Raw genomic sequence first — 17,921 nt, 5'->3', positions numbered from 1 at the left:
TCAGCGGAAGTGAGAGAAAAGTGTTTATTATGTTTGAAATATGGATATTTTTCTTACAAAAACACATGGATTCGCTACAGGGGGCCTTTATTCATCCCCCGGAGCCGTCTGCGGCACGTTTTTTTATGAATGCGCAAGCTTTATTTGATGACTTGTGGACTGTTCAACTGCAACACCCTCTGACTGCAATGATAGAGCTTGGAATAGCCAGGACAATTTTTAACATAACTCCGACTGGATTCGTCTGAAAGAACTAACCCTTTAACATCGTTTAAATGGGCAGAAGAAACTCGCTGTGCTTGATATAGATGTGACAGCATCATAGTAGGAGCAGTGTTAGGACTACTTTGGTTCATCATCTGTTTTTATGTAAACAGTCTCTGCTTTTTCCATCTTGGTCGCCCACATCTGTGAGAACTGAAGAGAAATTCAAGGGGATCTGTAAATCTGAGACATCAACATTTACCTGCCATCTTAGATGTATGTCACCCACCTGAGCCTCCACTTAACTGTGCTAGTGCTTTGAGTGCGGGATCCTGTCACAAATCTATCAACATGTCTAATTCCTCCTTGTATCCCTGTGTTTGAGTCTCAGTGTTATCACGATGACTGACAATGATTCAAAGACCACAGTCTGAGAGAGCTGTCAGAACAGAGAACACAAGAGTGCAGCCCTTTCTCCAGAGAAACCACTCCGAGCTGCGCTGTCCAGATATCAACCTCGCTGACAACTTCCACATGCTAAGTAGTTTTGCCATGCTTTTAGACTGGGCGTTTCTTCTTTCCAGTAGTCTCCATAGTTCACCCTAAAACAACCCTCTACGGACACCTTGGCAATTGAATCGCCATTGGCTAGTATATTTTTTTGTTTACTCGCCAGACTGAAATCCGCCCACTACCGGAAAACCCGGCATTTCTTAAAAGCTGAAGAATTCCAAAGGAACTCCGTTATTTTTACAGGAAAATACAACAAAGTATATCGTTTACATGTAGCGCATCAATTCTGCATGTTATGTAAGACTCTCTCTCTCTCTTTGCGCGTGTGAGAGAAAGTGACGGCGAGTTGTGCGCCTTCACACTACAGTTTATGTTACGCCAAATACACAAACACAGGTGCGCTGCGCATCCATTCAAATGAACTGAAAAATATCACAGATCGCTTGACGGAGAGTGAAACTCTGAAGCGCTCAGTCAGAGTGTTCTGTGAGTGAAAATATATCTGTGCTAATCATATACTCAGCCTCCAACTCACACACTGGCGAGTAAAATCTGAGAATTTATTAGCCATTGGCTAATATTAGACATCATTTAGTCGCCCAGAGTGAAGATTTAGTCGCATATGCGAGTGATTTACTCGCAATGTAGAGGGTTGCTAAAATAAAAAATTCTGCCCTCTGACGGGTTTTTTAATGCCCCGAGTCATGGCATTATCTAAAAAGCAGAGTGGCAATATTATGAAATAAGAGGTACCAAAATCCTTTTCAAGGGAGGTAATTTCACTTGGTGGCCATATATTTGTAATGCCTCCAGGCAGCTATTTCAGGCATGAAAGACCAACTCCTGTTTACTTGAATGAGGAAATACTGAAATCTCAAAAAGTGTTTCCCGACCTCACAGTTAAATAATATATTTCAAATCACCAACAAAATCTGACACGAACTGTTTCATAAATGTTGATTCTCATGTTCAATAGCGTTAAAAAGCATGTATTTCAGGTTGCCCCTGCCAAGCCGCATATTATGCAGTCTGTTTTTATTGGAAACAGAGCCTAGTGATGCAATACCAATTCCAGTTTGGCTCTTTTATTTAAGAGGCGGGACTTCTGCCATATTGTACATAGCACTTTCTCCCATTCATAGTAATATGAGTGAGCTGTCTTGGTCTATTTACAGCCTTAGTATTTGCTAAACTTAAATGAAATTGACAAAACATATACTGAAGCTGTTGAAAATAGAAAATGTGTGTTGTCCATTAACAGTCTGTCAATTCGTCCTGGTTACAGGGTGATGCTGCTAATCTAAAATTGGCTAAATATTGGGAGATTAATTGGACTGGCCAATACATCTGCTATATTACTGCTAAATAACTATAAAATACCTATAGCTTGTGTGAGGAACAGACTAGGATGCACTAATATTAAAATATGCTGATATTATATGTCAATAAATATGCCATTATGTCATGGCTGATAATAAAAGTTTATACTATTTTGTCTAAATAAAAAATAAAAAATCACAAAAAAACAAAAAAATCAGTCCATATGCTACAAATGAGTTCAGTCAACATCGCATTATAATGTTAATTATGAAAAATTTATATTCTTTTTGAGATATGCTAAAGATTTACTAGTGTTATTAAATTATCAGTGTTTTTAAAGATTTAAAGTGACCATTAGATGATGAGTCACTTTTAAATGTAAAATTAGAGGAAGTAAGCTTAAGCAATTAAATATCCAATATGGACCAATACTGATTAATTAAAAATTTCTAATATATGCCAGTAGATATTAAATTTAATGTTTAACAGGAATGAAAATGATTTTGTGATGGGTAGAAGCATAGTCTGTCTAATGGACTGTACCCTAGTTTAACAACATATACAATACAATTTTTCAGCTGACAAAAAAATCTTCAATCTAGTACATTTATACTGTATGTAGGATTGTAAGGACTGTTGTCTATCCTTCATAGCCTCTGAATTAAATTCAATATGGCGTTTGCCCTGACTAAAGTCTATAACCGATAAGCTACAGATATATTTTGCATCCCTAGAACAGACCATCTCAAATGATCGTTGACATGAGAAGTATCACAAATGTTGCGCACTCAACCCCATTTACAGGAAGAAGAAAGTGGAGAAGAAATGTTCAGAAATATGAATGAGATTTGAGAGCTAGGGCTCTGACAGAATTTTGTTTTTGGGTGAAGTGTCTCTTTAAGATCATTTTAAGCTTCAGACTGAAATGTTCACAGATGGTACAGCTGAGAGTGGAGGCCGAATCAGTGCTGCTGAGCTGCAGCGGGTGAAGTGAGAGAGGCAGATTGAGGGGTGAGTCTGCAGGTGTTTAGGTATTAAAGTGAAGTCAGGTTCACCGCTGGGATCACTGTCAGTTGCATATTAAAAAATGGGCAATCTCAGAGTGGGCCAGCTAGGTTAAAAGCTTCCCCAGGCTATCAGTTACACTTTTAATTGAAATGCAAGTATGTTAGGACACAGGGGCTCTTTTTAAGCACAGCTACTGGCCTTACCTGAGTTGACAAAGACAGGAGACTGGTTGAATGTTTAAAAAAATATCAAAAATCAGTGAGGTATACGATTAGCCTACTTTACCTGAGGGTACCAGCATGTATTGGATTGCATGAATATTGCACAAAAAGAAAGGAATAGCTGCAGAATACCTGATATTTTCTTCAGGGAGCAATTCAGGTCACCTCTCCAGGGTTTTGCTGGTTAGCATGGTCGAGTTAGCCTCCACTGTTAGCGGCAGTGTATAACTGCTATTGAGATTAATGGGAATGCTAACAGTTAGCTTTCTCTAGGTATTTACTGAGTAAGCTGTTGTGACATATTGCCTTCAAGAACTTCCAGACCGTTTATGAAGAACATTATGTATTTGTTATATTTTTATGTGTTGCAGGTCAAAAGTTTGGGGCCTGTAAGATATATATCTTTAAATCTATATCTATAACTATAAAGACATTTTAAAGACATTTATAAAGGTAACAAAATTCAAGTATTAATTATATTCTTTTGAACTTTTTATTCATCAAAGAATCCTGAAAAGAAATATTAAGCACAAAGTTTAATTATCAATATTGATAATGATAATAAATGTTTCTTGAGCAGCAAATCAGCATAACAGAATGATTTCTGAAGGATCATGTGACACTGAAGACTGGAGTAATGAGGCTGAAAATTCAGCTTTGACATCACAGGAATAAATCACATTTTAAAATATATTAAAATAGAAAACAGTTATTTTAAATTGTAATAATGTTTCACAATATTACTTTTACTGTATTTTTGATCAAATAAATGTAGCCTTGGTGAGAATAAGAGACTTATTCCAAAAACATAATAAAATCTTACGCCACCAAACTTTTGAAACTTTACCCGCTCTGTATAATTTAATCACAAATTAAACCGAGTTGGTAAAGAATGAACAGTCACTACTGGAAACTTTGTCTCAGTGACTTCATTCATAATATGAGATGTTTTACAAACCACTTGAGCTGATCAACAGGTTCTGTTTTCTGGAAGTGCACAGAAAGGCGTGAGGGTCAGGGCAGACCCCTTTTTTAGACAGCCCAGTTGAACCAAGGCTGAAGTTTTTCAGTATTGACCCTACTGGGTATTGATGCTATTGTATGAGCCTGATCGATGTTAATGCAGTGAATTCCCTCTGGCCAGCAATTGAATTGGTCTTCTGCTGTAAAACGCAGGGGAATATGCATATGCTTTCCACTGACTCAGCCAAGTTTTGGACTGAAAGGAGAAAATTATGATTGAGTTTAAATAAGAATTAAATTTAATGCTTTCAACACACTTTAACACTGATGTGAGCTACATTTTCTTAGCTTTTTTTGTTTTAGATCTTGCTTTTTCTTAAGCTTCAAAATACCAAACTCTGGGAATAAATAAATTATTAATAAATAAATAAATTAAATCGCTACATCTGACCTGACCTGGATGTTCTTGTTCAGTTCAGCTGATACCAAAATACCATAACTGCCTCAGAGACCTGAGGAACGAATTTTGGAATGCTTCAGGTTTCTGTTAATCCATGATGAGCTGTTTATACTTCTGCTAAATGCAGATAGAACAAGAAATGTGTCACTTTTGATTCATAGTGTTGCACTGATTCATATCATACTCTATGCATAATTATACATTGAATTCTACATGATCTGGCTTGAATGACAGTAAATAGGGTGTGTAGATGGTGCTGATGACGATTGTTGAAGTAAAGACCTCTAAGAAGGCTTCAGTAATAGTGCTGCAGTGCTCCTCAAACCCATTTAACCCATAGGAATATTTAACTGCTTGCTGCGGTTGCTAGGCAACAGGAGATGGGTAGCCTCAGTACATTACTACTTTTGAAGCACTCTCTCTCTCTCTTTCTCATTATTTCTCTCTGTCACTCTTGCGGATACACTGTCCCAAATATCATTGCTTCTTGAGATTATACTCAGTTAAATAGAATTGCTCTTGGGTCAGTGTGCAAAAAAGTGATGTTTCAAATTAAATTTAACTTCCCTTTGGTGAACTCAAGCTGCTGTAGTTTCAGTTTTAGCTTCCACTTGTGATTATTTTCATCACAGCATCAATTACATAAAAAAGGAAGCATTTGATTCAGATACTCTGAAGTAAAACTGTGACCAAAATCATATCTCCCATGATGCCACACTCATTAGAGTAGTAGTAATATTAGGTCAGGATATTATTTTAATTGACCATTTAGTGACGGTGGAACTGTGATTTCATGTACTAATTCAGATTGGGATCTCTGTAGATTATATGTAGATAATCATTTTAGGGAACGAATACAATATTAAAGATGCTATAGTGGCTGTTCTAAGCAGTTTGTGATTTGATTTTGATTTAATTTAATTTAATTTTTTTCTGTAAGATGAGGTGCCAGCTGTACTTGAACCACCAACTGTTATTTTATTCAGGAATTTGCCAAAAAAAAAAAAAAAATCTACATCTAAATCGGCACCTTATCAGCTTTCTGCAGACATTTGTGAATGTATTATCTGTATACTATACTGTATACTATTTTTTTTAGATTTAGTGTATGTTTTTGTGTGTAGAAAATACGGACATGGTCAGTTCAGACGGGAACAAAATTATAAGTATGTCTGTCAAACACAAATTGAACTAACCTCAGGGAAAACTAGTCTTGTCTGAAGAGGGCTTTTAGCACTTGTACAGTGAATTTATAGATAAATCAGAGCACAGATCTGTGTGCCTGTCATCGGCTGTCCTCTGATCCTGGATCAGTTGAAAGTGAAAAACACTGCTCTATTTTAACTGGAATCTACACACACATGCACACGACCTGTCGCGTTCCATAATATTCTATATCAGTAATCAGGATAGCTCTATTCATGAAGAGTGATTTACTTGGGCCTCTGTCACTGCTGACTGTAGTCTGAGCGCACACGCTGTACTGAAAGCAGCCGTTGTCGCTGTAGCCGAATGCTGCTGGGTCATACTGATGTCATTAGAGCAGTTAGAGGACTGAGCCAGGATCTGTGGGTTGTTTGGAGGTTACACTGCATGAGTGATTAGATTCCCTGGAGATTATTCCTGTTCCTTCTGTTTAAATCGGTCTCGTTTTCAATAATTCCTCACCTCTCTTCCTTGTATTCTCTCTTTCTTCCTTCCTTTCATTGGTAAAATGATTTTTTATCAAAGGGTAATAGTATGCACGATACTTTGATTTATTCCATTGTGCTAAATGATTACAGTATTCTTATAACAAAGTATTTTCATTTTATGTTTGTACGACTGGTTGATTAATTGGGTGGACTAGTTTTTTTTTAATTGTTTTATTTTATTCCTTTATTTTAATTACATTTTATTATAATTTATTTAATTTTATTTGTTTTATGGCATCAATTAGGAAAAACCCTTTTGAGCATTTTCAAATGAATCTGCTTTTAGAGAATTTAATAATAAAATTTTTTGCTATGTTCCTCCTCTTTTGTAAGTCGCTTTGGATAAAAGCATCTGCTTAATGCATAAATGTAAATGTTCATTTCACCTATGCATACAATGCATTTGGTAGAATGTCAATAGTGACTTGCTGTGGACTCAAGGTTTACATTTTGCTAGTAAAGTTTAAAACAGTTGTACTTTTATTAACGTGTCTCACCACCCTTTCATCCATTCTGTCACACTCCATGTAATTCTTTTAAAAGCACAATTGTATCCAACATAAAGGCCCACTCAGAAACGCATACGATTATGATCAGGTGAACAAATCAATTAAGTACATTTTACAAGAGAGTACTTTTAGTTTTTCTGCTTCAAATTTAATTCATTGTGTTGCTTACCATTTCTTTGTAATTATTTCTGAAATTTATTAACAATTATTACTGATTGTTTCTATTTTAAAAAAAAATCAGTGCAGGTTAGAAGATTTATTTGTTGTTCAATTTGTGGTGTACTTTTCATCTTTGCTTTCTTTCTTTCTGCTTTTATAAGTCCTATCCTCTGAGATTTTGGTAACACTTTACAATAAGATTCATTAGTTAACATTAGTTAACATGAACTAAGCATGAACAATACTTCTACAGTATTAGATAGAACCGAGATTTTTGTATTATTTTAATTCTTTTCGCAGTTTCTCACTTCTGCATTATCATCCGTCCATCTGTCGTGTGCTTGCTTCTGTCCAGTTCCCTGTCTCTCTGTGTGTGTGTATGTGTGTGTGTGTTTGCGTGGGTGGTGGGGGGAAGGGTTGTGTGGGGGACAGGTATAGCGGGCGGGTCGTGGTCCAGAGGGGGCGGTGAGCTGCACAGAGAGACTCTTCAGCAGATACACAAGCAGTCAGTGGAGAGGCTTCTTCAAACAGATGGGATGGGTAGAGTGGAGACACAGGCCTGTCACAAGGCAAACACACACACCACACACACACTCCCTCAGAACTCAACCCTGTGACTCCAGTGTAAAAATGTTTTACGCTACAGTGTTGAATAGATAGAAACTGTTCATGATGAGATGACTGATTTGTTGAAATGCTTATTTTACCTGTTATCCTTTGCTACATTTTTGTCTCGCTGTATTACAGTCGCAGACAGCATTGGGAATATGATGCATTATTTTTGTAATTGCGTTACTTTTTGTCACTGTCTTTTGTGTGTTATGTACAATTTTGTGCTGCGGACAAGTGTTTGTCCACTCACCTTATAGACAGCTATGTTGATTAAGAGTGGTGAAATGTGCTTTTGTCATGTTTGTGACTTCATGTAACAGGAAAGGGAGAGATTTCTGATCTATTTTTCTGTAAATTTAATTAAATAAATAGAAAGATAGTGCTTCTTACTTATTTGAAAATGTTATTCTGGCGTAAATGTACTTCTTAAAGAAAAATGTAACATCGTTTTGCTTGTCACTTCCAAAAAGTAACAGGGACTCAATAGTACAGACTGGGAGTAAATTTTTTGCAAAAGAAACCCCCCCCCAAAAAATGTGACAATAGTGTAACATGTTATCACTATTGGTGACCGGGACGAAGCTTGTTTGATTTCCAGTCACGTTTAGTGTGCTGCAGCACTATTCTGTTGTGTTCTGCAATGTCTGTTTGGCGAACAACTATTATGAGCTGATCAAGAACTTAAGTCAAGAGTTAGCAGTATATATAAATGTATGCTTGGAGGAATATTTAACAGTAAGATCAATAACATGCATTTAGAAAATATATAGGATGAATTTTCATTTTATGCTGATTTAAAGCAAGCAAGGCCTTGTAAATCTGTTATGGAAGAAGTGATGTAAAAAAATCTAATATTTAAATAAATAAAAAACACCATGCACACATACAGTTGTTGTTATGCTCAATTTTAGGGTTGAATTGTTTAAGGGAGATTTTTTTTCTTTCTCAAAACTGAACTGGATGATGAACAGCAGTGCAACTTAACAACAGTCTATATCAAATTAATCTGTACTTTGGTACCTGTTCATGAATGGAATGCTTAATTTTAAGTCATATGTTTAATTGTAGTCATATATTTAGCCTGGAAACCTGAGCAATCTCTCGTTTACTTGTAACATGTTACTCCCACCGCCTAGTCATTTTAGCTAGCAGCATACACTGATTAGTAAACCTCTCCTGTCATGCCCAACAATGCTTTTAGGTTGCTTACAAGGTTTTGAGACATCCCAGCTAAAAACACCAGCTCAGACCAGGATGAATTTACTCTAACTGATCCTTGCTTTTTTTGGTGCTGGTTCAGCTAATGGATGTAGGATATCAGACCGAATCAGACAATCTAAGATTTGGTCAAAACATGGTTGAAACATTAGGAGCACAAAATTCCACAAGAGGCCCAAGACAACAGGATGTCATAAATCAGACCCTAGCCAGTCTGAAGCAAGCCTAACCAACTCTTTCACAGAACAGCTTTCAACATTAAAACAAAAGAACACTTATTGACAATTCCAAGGAGATTGTCAATTTTGGGGGCAAGTTATCAAGAATAATGGTCAAAGAAATGACAGCATGACCCTCACGTGATAGTAAAACGATCACGATCTCGTTGGAATTGACTTCTCCCCCCACCTCTGAGACAGAGAACAGACTGAAATTCCTTACAGACATGTTTCATACATCCACAGAACATGTCCTTATGTTCACAGAATGGCACAGAAACTGCCTTTCCATGCACCTAAATGACACTAAAAGGACTCGAGCAACTAATCATTGCTATATATATAACCCCATATCATGTATGTAACCCACATGTGACTTATCAGGTCTTAATCATTTATTGTGAATGTATTTCGAATAACTATTGAATAGTTTATAGGATCACATTCATGTTTAGTATGCGTGTGTTTGCATCTTCATGCTTGAAACGTTTATTCTAATCACTTCTTTGTCAAATGTATCATATTCTTGTTATAGAAATCATGTCCAAATGTATACTCTGCCAGAGCGGGAAAACGCGGACTGATAAGAGAACATTTGATTTATGAATGGGGAGGAGGAATATACAACACCCCGAGCAACGACGACATCTAATTGGTCAAAACACCATTTGGGAGGTGTTAAACAGCCCGGTTTAAATACTCAGCACACCATCAAACTTTGCTTTTTGTGTCTAGCTTTTAGCTTTTCGCTTTTAGTCATGCTTTTTAGTTATATGCTTTTTAGCCATGCGGCTTTTTAGTTATATGCTTTTTAGCCATGCGGCTTTTTAGTTATATGCTTTTTAGCCATGCGGCTTTTTAGTTATATGCTTTTTAGCCATGCGGCTTTTTAGTTATATGCTTTTTAGCCATGCGGCTTTTTAGTTATATGCTTTTTAGCCATGCGGCTTTTAGCTTTTCGCTTTTAGTCGTGCTTTTCAGTCATGCTTCTTTAGCTTTTGAGCGTGCTCTGGCTTACATGCCATCTCCTCCAAAACCATGAGGAGAAACGCCACCTAGTCTCATCAAACTTTACATCTATTTCTTTACTTTAGTTTATTTTATTTTCCGTTGAGAGTTTTGTGTTCTTTCGAGTTAAGTTTGCCTAACGCCGCATCTCCGAAAGAGTGCCGTCTAAACTTCAACTGCAGACCACAGCTCCGCGTCGCCAGCCAACGCCCAATCACTGGCTTCCCAAGACTGAACCTCCAGCCAATCAGAAAAGCGGGAAACCCCTTTCGGCAACCAGACAAGGAAGGGAACCCCGCACACAGGAACGCAAGTATCTCCAGATCCTAGCTGAACTGGTGCATTTAATATAAATTTTAACCTCATTGAAGAACTCAATGCGAGGGTTAATTAAGTGAATGATGGTTGTTCAGATCTATGGGTCGTGGTCCAGAGGGGGCGGTGAGCTGCACAGATAGACTCTTCAGCGGATTCACAAGCAGTCAGTGGAGAGGCTTCTTCAAACAGATGGGATGGGTAGAGTGGAGACACAGGCCTGTCACAAGGCAAACACACACACCACACACACACTCCCTCAGAACTCAACCCTGTGACTCCAGTGTAAAAATGTTTTACGCTACAGTGTTGAATAGATAGAAACTGTTCATGATGAGATGACTGATTTGTTGAAATGCTTATTTTACCTGTTATCCTTTGCTACATTTTTGTCTCGCTGTATTACAGTCGCAGACAGCATTGGGAATATGATGCATTATTTTTGTAATTGCGTTACTTTTTGTCACTGTCTTTTGTGTGTTATGTACAATTTTGTGCTGCGGACAAGTGTTTGTCCACTCACCTTATAGACAGCTATGTTGATTAAGAGTGGTGAAATGTGCTTTTGTCATGTTTGTGACTTCATGTAACAGGAAAGGGAGAGATTTCTGATCTATTTTTCTGTAAATTTAATTAAATAAATAGAAAGATAGTGCTTCTTACTTATTTGAAAATGTTATTCTGGCGTAAATGTACTTCTTAAAGAAAAATGTAACATCGTTTTGCTTGTCACTTCCAAAAAGTAACAGGGACTCAATAGTATAGACTGGGAGTAAATTTTTTGCAAAAGAAACCCCCCCCAAAAAATGTGACAATAGTGTAACATGTTATCACTATTGGTGACCGGGACGAAGCTTGTTTGATTTCCAGTCACGTTTAGTGTGCTGCAGCACTATTCTGTTGTGTTCTGCAATGTCTGTTTGGCGAACAACTATTATGAGCTGATGAAGTCAAGAGTTAGCAGTATATATAAATGTATGCTTGGAGGAATATTTAACAGTAAGATCAATAACATGCATTTAGAAAATATATAGGATGAATTTTCATTTTATGCTGATTTAAAGCAAGCAAGGCCTTGTAAATCTGTTATGGAAGAAGTGATGTAAAAAAATCTAATATTTAAATAAATAAAAAACACCATGCACACATACAGTTGTTGTTATGCTCAATTTTAGGGTTGAATTGTTTAAGGGAGATTTTTTTTCTTTCTCAAAACTGAACTGGATGATGAACAGCAGTGCAACTTAACAACAGTCTATATCAAATTAATCTGTACTTTGGTACCTGTTCATGAATGGAATGCTTAATTTTAAGTCATATGTTTAATTGTAGTCATATATTTAGCCTGGAAACCTGAGCAATCTCTCGTTTACTTGTAACATGTTACTCCCACCGCCTAGTCATTTTAGCTAGCAGCATACACTGATTAGTAAACCTCTCCTGTCATGCCCAACAATGCTTTTAGGTTGCTTACAAGGTTTTGAGACATCCCAGCTAAAAACACCAGCTCAGACCAGGATGAATTTACTCTAACTGATCCTTGCTTTTTTTGGTGCTGGTTCAGCTAATGGATGTAGGATATCAGACCGAATCAGACAATCTATAAAGCCTTATTTATATTGAAAAGAGAAGTATCTTGTGTTTTGTGCTCACAAGTTAATGTCTTAAACTGCCGATCTTGTTACTGTGCTAATTACTAGTGTTTTCACTATATTTTGGATATAAATATCCATTGCAGAATTGATGTCATATGGCTCGTTCACTGAATCGCTGGCCGTCTCAGTGATCAGCCTTAAAACAGTGATTCTGTCCCTTACATATTATTGGTGGAGTTCCCTTTAAAATCTTAAATGATTCCCTTTGAGCTAAATTGACCTGTTTCCCTTACATGGAACAGCACAGACATGTTGTCCACCATCACAGATGCTTACCAACCAGCATGTTTAATACTGGGAAGTGTTGCCAGTGAAACTTGTTAAGAAAATCAGTATCCCATGTTCGCATCCAGTATCCAAAACACAGCATACGCTAGTCTTTTCAGCAAAGGTAACCATTTGTTTTATTAATTGAGTGTATTATAAACATCAAAGCAGTTTAGCTTACTCTTAGTTTTTGCTTTAGCTTAGTTTTCTTATAGTTAATTTTCTATAGTTTACTTGTACAGTAAAGCACATTTCAAACGTAACCTCATTAAACTTGCCGATAACGCACTTAGTCACCATTCTGTCAACCTCAGATATCATTCAGATTAATTTATCACGTTTGTAACTGGCATCATCCAGTGCAGGGCAGAGTGCTAGTGCACTACACCATGTTTACAGCACTCGAAGTGTGTTTAGCTGCAGGCCGCAGCACAGAGGAGGAGGAGGCCGGTGTGTGTGTGTGTGTGTGTGTAGTGAGAGAGGAGAAGTTGAGGACAGCTGTGGATTGACGGCTGACTCTCTGACCTCAACCCTGCATCTCTGTAAGTCAGCTCAGCGTAGCGCTCAGCGGGCCGTGGTATTTTTATTTAGTGCGTAGGCTGGCCCTACTCACTTGCATAACTCCCATTACCACAGGCAGAAAAGGTGAAAATCAAATATCTTTTTTTCTTTGTGAACAATCACTCGTATCTCCTGTTGAAAAAAAGAGAGCATTTGCTGCCTGTCTACCAGCGCTTGCACTCCCCTTCTGCTTCTCTCGCTCTCTATCGCTCTCTCTTTCTCTCTCTCTCCGTCATTGTTGTTCTGTTATTTGACTTTGTAATGTTCCCGAACTTGAGTGAGAATCACTCGTTTTAGTGGATGGAAGGTCAGATGAAAGGTTTCTTCTCCTCTGTGAGCGTCTGTCATTCAGTGTGAGATCACACACATTGCTGAAGGGATGCCGTGTTCAGACCTCAATTAACTTTCAAAAGACAACTTTACTTTGTTTAGTGCATTGATTACTACTTTGTTATTCAAATCAAGATCCAGTAATTTTGATAAAGGCCCGTATTAAACTGGTAGGCACATGTTGGTGTATTACAAACAGCGTTAGGGAGTATCTACTGTAAATAAAATTAGCACTGCTTATCTTTTTATCACATGAGCACTAGCATAGATTTTTAGAAAAATAATCCATCTCTGTCCATATATCCATAAAATGCAAGTGTATGGACCCTAAATGTTGATGCTTCAAAATCCATGCAGAACAAACATGACAGTAATACATATGACCCTATCTGATGAAATAATGTCTTCTGAAGCAATAAGATTAACGTATGAATTGTCGTATTTGTTTTGCATGTTTTTTGAAGCATCAACTTTGAGGGTCCCATCCATTTGTATTATATGGGCTCAAAGAGATGGATTATTTTTCTAAAAATCTTTGTTTGTGGTCCACATAAGAAAGAGTGTCACATGCATCTGGGACAGCATGAGGTGAATAAGTGATGAGAGAATTTTCGGTTTTGGATTGAGTATTCCTTTAACTACATTTTTCAGTAGTATGACAGCTCAGCTGTTTTCAAAACTGTGTAGGTTTTCTGGTAACAAGCTGCTTCCTAACAAGTAGTGGTGTAATGTGACAAAATGCTACTTGGCTGTTTTTATGTCACATTGCATTATGCGCACAGCTCTACAGCCGAGCGAAACGAGGCAACGCTTTCCTAGAATGTTCTTGTTACGGGGCTGACAAGACGTGAGACGTGCGGATCCATGTGCAAGCTTTAGCCGTGACAGGATGAGCAGGGAGTTCGCAAACGGCCTTTATAGCCGTGACAGAACAGGTAGCGAGTTCATAGAGGGCCTCCTTGGCCCGAACAGAACAGGACGAGGATTCGCAAGTGGATTCTAATCAGTGTAATGAATGATGGGATATGTAGTCCGGGGTGATATGCAACAGTGTGTAGTGCGAGAGTCAATGAAATGGAAAGGGTGACCTCTGATGGCTAGCAGACGGAAGTTCATGGACCGGATACGTAACAGTTCTTATCTGTCATTATGAAGCTTGGTAAAGTCATTTTCTGTTTTGTGAATCGGTTCATTCAGGATCATAAAGAAGTGTTTCACATTATTACATTTTTTTTTCAATTTTTATATTTATAAAGAAGTTTCTTATGCTCAATAAGGCTGCATATAATTAATCAAAAATGCAGTAAAAACTTGTCTAACTTCCTTATTGTCATTTAATACTTGCTGGACCTTCTGGAGGAATTCATGTAGGAAATGTTTCACAGATGATTCAGTAATAGAAAGAGGAATCAAACAAAAACCGAAGGTAAAACTCTCTTGATCTCAATCCATCATGCTAGTTATAGTCATAATTTACTTCCCTTCAGGGAAACGCTGTCTGTGCCATGTGCACAGTATAATAAAAAACCATTGCTTCTAGGAGTATATTTATAAAACCTGTTTTAAAAACATAACCAAGAGCCACAGTCATCAGCCATGATAATTGTAGCCCCAGATCTTCAGATGAAAACCTGTTCTCCTCAGCTGAGAGACGCAGGTGCTTGCAGTGTCTCTGGCGTGTATATCCTGTTCTAACAGGAAGCCCTGGGCTCCACTTCCCTCTCTATGCCAGCTCAACCCGCTCTGCCAAGGCTGTGACAGACATCAGCTGCCAGAGAGTCATTAGCAGTGAAAGCCATTCTTTCTCATTATCTAGATTTCAGGAAGAGGGAACGCCGAGGCTGGTGGGAGCGCCGCCTTGGCTGAAGACTGGATGAGGTGTGTGTGGATCCGTCTTTTTCTTTAATGTCTCAGAAATTAGAAAGATTAGAAAGACAGCGAGAGGGAGAAAAGGAACGAACGCCAGGTTTAATTGGCATGCGACTGATTCGCCATGCGGCTACCACTAAAGGGTAAAGCTGGAATGGCAAACCAAGCGCCAGCCTGTGCGTAGATTGAAGTGAGGGGGTGAGAAAGAAAGAGAAGGAGAATGAAAAAGAAATAGTTTTGGGGGGGAAAAAAAAAGAGTATTTCTCTTTTGCGACTGTTCTGCTCCTTTATTGAGTGGCCTAATGTATGGTGGGTGGAAGCCTCATTGATTGAGTTCTCAGCAGCTGAATTATATAAAGGCCATATGGGAGTGAAGGGATATCAGACAAATTCTAGACTTCTCTTTTTATTTTCTCATGGCCTGGTCACGTGTTGTGTGGCATGCATGGGGTTTTCATGTCTAGAACTGGATGGAATAAAGGAAAGAATCAGTGCAGTGATGGTCATGATTGTTGCGTTAGGATATGTTTCTGTGTGTGTGTGTGATCCACCCACTCGGTTGGTGTGTTGAGATGATGTGTGAATGTGCAGGGCTGCACCACTGCACACATCAAGCACAGGAAGCCCTCAAGAGCTTTGTGACACTAATAACGGAAACATTGAGATGTCATGTTGCAGAAACACAGTAAACATTTGAAAACATTAAGCAACAATACTTGGAAGAAGTGCAATATATATCCCTATTCCTTTTGTTTATAGGATTTTATTAAATTATAATAAAAATATGAAATATTTTTTAATGTAAAAATGACTATATGGCCTTTTGACTATATGGTCTAATGAAAATATGTATTTTTAATTATGCATATGTAATATAAATGTGTACTGTACTACTTTGTATTTTTTTTACACTTCATTTTTTTCTATAGAGATGTACAATATATCAATACCAGGTCAGTCAACAGGTTATCTGCCAATTGGTTGTTTTGTCTGATATTGGTTAATTAACTGCTCATACTAATTTCTCCTTTTTTACACATTACCTTTGCCATCATCTAATACTGTTAAATGCAAAACTGTCAAATATGATCTTTAGCAATTTTCAAAATTAAAATAATTTTTATTCTGCATATTATAATATTGTAATTCCAGAATTCACTTGTAGCGTCTAAATGGATGTTTTGTTGTTGTTTTTTTTTAGTTTTTGTGTTTTATTTTTAAATTATTTAGACAAAATAGTAGAGAATTGTAATATTACTCACTTGTCATTTATTGCTATAAAAATAATTATGGTCTTATCAGTATCTGACAGAATTTTTATATCAGTGCATGCCTAATATTATATAAAAATCTTGAATTCAAGAATTCAATAATGTCATGTTAGAAATTCTAATTTTACATACAGACAATGCAAATATTTTGCTGGACATTTAAGAGAGCAATAAAGACAGCAAAATACAAGAAAATAATAAGGTGTCTAAAAATTTGTCACTGACACTTATTAGAGGGCCAACCTGTCATCTTGCTTAAGGGCACAATGCCCTGAAATATAGCTTATAGGTTAAAACTCCCTTTAACCAGTCCAGAACTTTAAGCAGTATAGTTACACCACCTCAAAATCTTAAATGTGACACCTCTTAGGGATTTGAAACTGACAAACGTACAGACATCACAAAATTTCAAGCTCCTCCATGCCGGCCATCCTCTCATTTAGCGGTTTGTTGTCAGCAATGGCTCCACTCCAGTCCACTGGCAGACACTTCATCAGCGGAGAGTGTGTGCAGTATTACTGAGAGTGTAAATGAACAGCCTAAGTAATGGCTGTGTAAGATGCATCTGTTGTTGATTGTGTGGTGGACAGCAGGAGTGTGTGTGTGTGTGTGTATGTGTGGGTGTGCTGCTGTGATGTTCAGATGTGTTAATCTCGCTGAAGCCTCATTAACAGTCCCATCAGCACTGAGCGCAGGATCAGCCCAGCTAATCCAGTTAATGTCACAGCTAACATCCGTCCTCTGTCTTTCAGTGTGTGTGTTTTTGACATTGCCACAAGTTTGTGAAATCTGAAAGTTTCGTAAAAACTTTATGTACGTTTTTGAAATGAAAAATTCACAAATTGTCATTGTCTTTAATTCTTGATTTCTTTAAAGAATAAAAGGCAGTATAAAATAGTATTCATTCATTCATTCATTCATTTATGAGGAATGAATATACCAGTTAAATATGACCAGGAGATAAATTCTTAATGAGTTCATTTTGACCACTAAAAACATAAATGCCTTTATTCACTTCTGAAACCCAGTGAAATGTTTGCTATTCAAATGGCATTTACATTTCTAAAATGTTGTAATTTCAGGTTTTAGTTACTCTACCACTTGTAATTAACTTAAGAAAAAAAGTGAATGTGGAAGTCTTCATTTATCTAGATAAACATGCAAGTATCCTTTGCATCAGGACCATTGTAGTGACTTTTATAATCATATCACATGAGAAAGCACTTGTACTTTAGAATGAAAGACAAGCTTGTTTCAATTTTAACTGCAGGATGTTGTCCATTTGTGTTCAATGATCGGTAAGAGAGCTAAGCTAGCTGTTATTGTCAATGTTGTATTCCTGCTCACTGTTGTGTTAGATAAATGCCTTTATTCACTTCTGAAACCCAGTGAAATGTTTGCTATTCAAATGGCATTTACATTTCTAAAATGTTGTAATTTCAGGTTTTAGTTACTCTACCACTTGTAATTAACTTAAGAAAAAAAGTGAATGTGGAAGTCTTCATTTATCTAGATAAACATGCAAGTATCCTTTGCATCAGGACCA

The 17,921-nt window shown here is 37.2% G+C and overlaps 1 protein-coding gene and 1 long non-coding RNA gene across 2 annotated transcripts in view; both read left to right on the top strand.

Annotated features, from left to right (window-relative positions):
• Positions 1–17,921, top strand: part of LOC107752983 (protein kinase C beta type-like) — a 129,279-nt gene that overhangs the window by 14,217 nt on the left and 97,141 nt on the right. The gene's annotated exons all lie outside the window — the stretch shown is intronic.
• LOC107752992 (uncharacterized) lies at positions 9,123–17,697 on the top strand. Its single transcript, XR_001641421.1, has 3 exons — positions 9,123–9,867; positions 15,114–15,117; positions 17,688–17,697. It is a non-coding gene; the product is annotated as an uncharacterized LOC107752992 (long non-coding RNA).

This window comes from Sinocyclocheilus rhinocerous, unplaced genomic scaffold (assembly GCF_001515625.1).
Source record: "Sinocyclocheilus rhinocerous isolate Xijiao unplaced genomic scaffold, SAMN03320098_v1.1 scaffold191, whole genome shotgun sequence".
NCBI lineage: Eukaryota > Metazoa > Chordata > Actinopteri > Cypriniformes > Cyprinidae > Sinocyclocheilus > Sinocyclocheilus rhinocerous.
This window is presented reverse-complemented; position numbering and strand designations above follow the sequence as displayed.